Source organism: Acomys russatus, chromosome 30 (assembly GCF_903995435.1).
Source record: "Acomys russatus chromosome 30, mAcoRus1.1, whole genome shotgun sequence".
NCBI lineage: Eukaryota > Metazoa > Chordata > Mammalia > Rodentia > Muridae > Acomys > Acomys russatus.
Window position 1 is genome coordinate 17,827,199 of NC_067166.1, and position 4,570 is coordinate 17,831,768.

Consider the following 4,570-nt stretch of genomic DNA (forward strand, 5'->3'; position numbering starts at 1 on the left):
AGGAACATAATTCCTATTTTTCAACAAGTCCCTATTGTAAAAAACAAAACAAAACAAAACCTTTAATGCTTTCTATGGTTTAATAAAACTGTGAAGAGTGAGCCTATTGCCAGGCCCTTCCACTCTGAAGACACCCTAACATCTTAACCATGGATTGCTCCAGTCATGACCACTGCAGACAACCTGTAACAGCCTTGGGGAGCAGCACGCTAAGCAAACCAAGATGTGGGAAACGCTAGATGAACCTGTTTATCGACTGCTATCCTCAGTCAGATCAGCAGGGTACCACTTTCCAAAAGAACGTCTGTGATTAGTTCTCGAACACAGCCTTTCATTTGTCCAAGCGACTGTACCATAATTGTCACAGTCCCTCCCGGCTTTGCAATTAGACTCTTAGCTCACTTTTCCAGTTCACTAGAATATACCTCTCTGTGCTGCTCCTGGTGTTGTAATGCTAGGCCCATTATTATATTATTATTTGGTTGTAGGAAGGGGTATGGATGAGATAGGCTCTTATCCAAGGCTACTCTTTAACTCTATTGTGTATCCAAGAACGGCGCTGAACTCCTGACCCTCTTGTCTCCACCTCCCCAGTGCTTGAATTACAAGTGTGCCCCACCATGTGTGGCTCAACATTAGGCCCATTGGCCCATTAAAAGGTTTCTCTGGGGTGAGCTTTTCTTGCTTGCTTTTGATCTTTACCATTAGTAGATGTCACTAAAGTGGGCTGACCAGGAGAGGAGGGCAGACACAGCAATGGAGGTTAGCAACAGTGAAGGGGGGCTGGGACGGCAGTAGCAGCAAAGGAGCCGCTGAAGAGCTCCAGAAAACAACCAAGGCACGAAGCGTAGTTGGCAGAGACAGAGAAGGCTGCAAATGGCTGAAGACAAGACACTTGCAGGCTCTGGTGACTGGAAGAATTATTGGGAGCTGCCGTGTCTCAAGGGCCAAGTGTCCCTATATGATAACCCTGGAAGACGTAATAGTTGCTGTCAAAGGCAAAGGGCCCCGACACACCAGGTGTCAGAGCTCTACCACTAGTATCTAAGCTGAGGATCCAACCACTTGAGACCTATTCAGGAGCTACAACTCCAGTAAATGCTGCCTCATGTTACCTGCTGGTTCCATTCACAGCAGGGATTAAAATATCCAGCCGCTGCTGCTTTACAGCTGGTGGGTAGAGCCCAGCATTATATGCCTCCAACCTGACTGCCTATAGTTGTAACACTGACTTCTAGAGGCTAGTGCAATAGGAGTCTAGTTCTCAGGACTTGACGCTTTAAACCTCTGGGTTTGCCAGGCCAGCCCCTAGGCCTTGGGCACTAAAAGGCCCAGGACTGCCTACATAGAAAAGCTCCTTGTCAGCCCATGATTTCTATCTAGGTAGAGCAAAAGGATGCCACCCTATGGCTGGTAACAGTTTGTTCCTACTGATATACATTAACTTCTCCAAGCCCCAGGATCATCAAGTAAAGCCTAGACAGGAGTGTAGGCATAAGGTTATTGTGTAATTCAAATGCTGATTTCTGTATTGCTCACATCTGCTCGCCAGCTGTTCTGAGACTCTCCTGTCTCAATTTTGTATAAGCACTGCTCCCCATTGTTCCCTGGTATGCCAATAAAGCAGCTTATAGCCGATCGCTGAGCAGGGGAAAGAATAGGGCTGGACTTCCTGGCAGTCAGGGGAGGAGGAGTTGGAGGAGGAGAAAGATGAGGAGATTCAGCCACCAGGCTGTCCAAGAGAGTTCAGAAGAAAGAGCTGGACAGGAGGGAAAGCTACAAAGTGCAAGTGTCTCTGGGATGTGCACTGGGAAGAAACCAAATTATCTTAGAGGGTTAAGAATACTGCAATGACGTTCAGTTCTTATGCTGTGAAGCTTGTTAAAATAATATGATTGAGCCTTAATTATTTGTGATAGCTGGCTTAAGAGAGAAACTGAGAAACAAACATAGTTTTATAAGAATAACCCTAACATTTTAGCACACCAAGTGGGCCTGAACTTACATAGAAATTAAAACTACAAGGCAGTCTCTTAGTTCTGTTAAGAGAGCAACCACAATTTCTAAGGCAGCCCCTTACCCCACTTCCCCACTCTATCCCCCACCCTGAAGAGCAGCAAGGCCTCCAGCCTGCTGTAGAAAAACAAACACTGATACAAATCCAAAGAGGCAAAACAGAGACTTTTATTTTATTTTATTTTTTATTTTTTTAAAAGTCTTTGCTCTGGAAGGAAAAAAAAAGTGGCTCTTTAACACAAGCAAGCTTCTCAAAGCCAGATTTTCCTAGCTAAGGCAGGAAGCTAAATCTTTTTGAGAAGGAGCTCTTGCTGGTCTGGTTTCTGCTCAGTTCTTGTGCTGTGAAGCTTGTTTAAAAAATTGAGTAGAGTCTCAATTATTCGTGTGTTAGCTGGGTTAAGAGAGAAACTGAGAAATGAACACAGATCCCCCACCCCACCCCAAGATAGGGTTTCTGTGGGCAGCCCTGGCTATCCTGGACTCACTTTTGTAGATCAGGCTAGCCTCTAACTCACAGAGATCTGCTTACCTCTGCCTCCCAAGTGCTGGGGTTACAGGTGTGCAACACTACACCTGGCTACGAACACAGTTTTATAAAAATAACTTTAACATAGCAGAGACTAAATCATGGAGTATCACTATTGGTTGGGATTGAAATCCATCTCTCAAGAGAAGTTCAGGGTGCGCCAGGCTGGATTGATTACTTCCAGAGTGGATCGATAAGGGAGTGTCTCCCCTTCCTCTCTTTTGTGTGCCCCAGATTGTCAGTCTCACGTGCACATTGTGTGATGATGAAATCCTTGACTAACATAGATGTGATCGCCATGCTACGGTGCAGCCTGGTCTTTAACGTCACTGCTTGCAGAATTGTAGGCCCAAATGCATTAATAATATAGGCCTTATGGATTCTTCTGTGAGCAATCTATGAAAATTGCAGGGGCAGGCGTAATCATATCTAATTGAAGGTGGCAAGGCTAAGCTCCAGGAGAGTCAGAAAAGGCCTCTAAGAGAGTCAAGAAAGAAGGACGCTGACGTTCCTGATTATTTGTTGTTGTTTTTGTTTGTTTGTTTGTTTGTTTGTTTTTGTGAGGCAAGGTTTCTCTGTGTAGCCTTAGCTGTCCTAGACTCCCTTTGTAGACCAGGCTGGCCTCGAACTCACAGCAATCCACCTGCTTCTGCCTCCCGAGTGCCGGGATTAAAGGCGTGCGCCATCCAAGTTCCTGATTCTCACCCTCATTCATATCCCCTCCTCATCCTGCAAAAATGATGAGAGAATCTTCTCTTATATCTTACGGATCAGAATGCAAGTTCTTTCTAGAAACGAACTCTGAGCTTTTAAAGAAGAGCATCGCCTTCACTAGGCCTCAAGCTCTGGTGGGGACAGACGGGGCTTTAACCAGGGTTCTACAACTATTTAAAGCAGAAATTGGGAATTGCCTTTTCTCTCCCTAACCAGCAGCCTCCCACCTCCAGTAGATGCAGTAAAAATAATGGTGAGAGGGCAAGTTCAGTGCGCTCAGGGGGGCCTGGGGAGGTCTTTAGAAAGCAGCTACCTTGCTTCCTTTCACTGTGGAGGAGGTCGCATGCACTAAGTCGCCTCTTACCTGCTGGCCGCCCTCAGGGGCAACTCCTCTCCTAGCACCAAAGACATCAAGAAGATACTAGACAATGTGGGCATCCAGGCAGACGATGACCAGCACAACAAGGTTATCAGTGAGCTGAATGGAAAACATATTGAGGATGTCACTGCTCAGGGTGTTGGCAAGCTCGCCGGTGTGCCTGTTGGTGGGCTCATAGCTGTTTCTGCTGCCCCTGGCTCAGCAGCTCCTGCTGCTGGTTCTGCCCCTGCTGCAGCAGAGGAGAAAAGAGATGAGAAGGAGGAGTGCGGAGTGTCAGGTGACGACATGGGATTTGGCTTGTTTGATTAAATTCCTGCTCCTTTGCAAAAAAACCTTTCTATGTATGTATGTATAAAAGCAGGTATCTCACATAGGCTTAAGGTGAAGGTTCTTTGATGATGTCAAAACAAATATTGTGTATGTTCATAGCAAACTTTGTGAGGGAACACTCAGCAATGCTTAGGTGCCGACACACATTCCTATGGGTGTAAAATTATTCACAGGAGACTTTTGATTGAAGATTTAAAGAGACCTTCCTCCCCGTAAATTAGATTGGCCATTCAAGTGTTGCTTTGGTTTTTTTTTATTAATTTATTCATATTACATCTCAGTTGTTAGCCCATCCCTTGTATCCTCCCATTCTTCCCTCCCTCCCACTTCCCCTCCTTTTCCCCTCCCCTATATCTGTGACTGAGGGGGACCTCCTCCCCCTGTATATGCTCATAGGGTATCGAGTCTCTTCTTGGTGACCTATTATCTTTCCTCAAGTGTTTCTTTGTATAGGAAAACTCCAAGGAACCACTAGATGCTGCTAATGGGCTGTGGAGGTTTAGGTTTTTGTTTGTTTGCTTTTTTTGTTGTTGTTGTTGTTGTTTGGTTTGATCTAAGGATGCTAAATTATGGGTTAGAATTTAAGGGAACTCCAGAGAAATTAC

The 4,570-nt window shown here is 45.4% G+C and overlaps 1 pseudogene; it reads left to right on the plus strand.

The window, feature by feature from the left end:
- The first annotated feature begins 3,599 nt into the window (after positions 1–3,599).
- On the plus strand, positions 3,600–3,944 carry LOC127212487 (60S acidic ribosomal protein P2-like; annotated as a pseudogene).
- Positions 3,945–4,570: the final 626 nt, after the last annotated feature.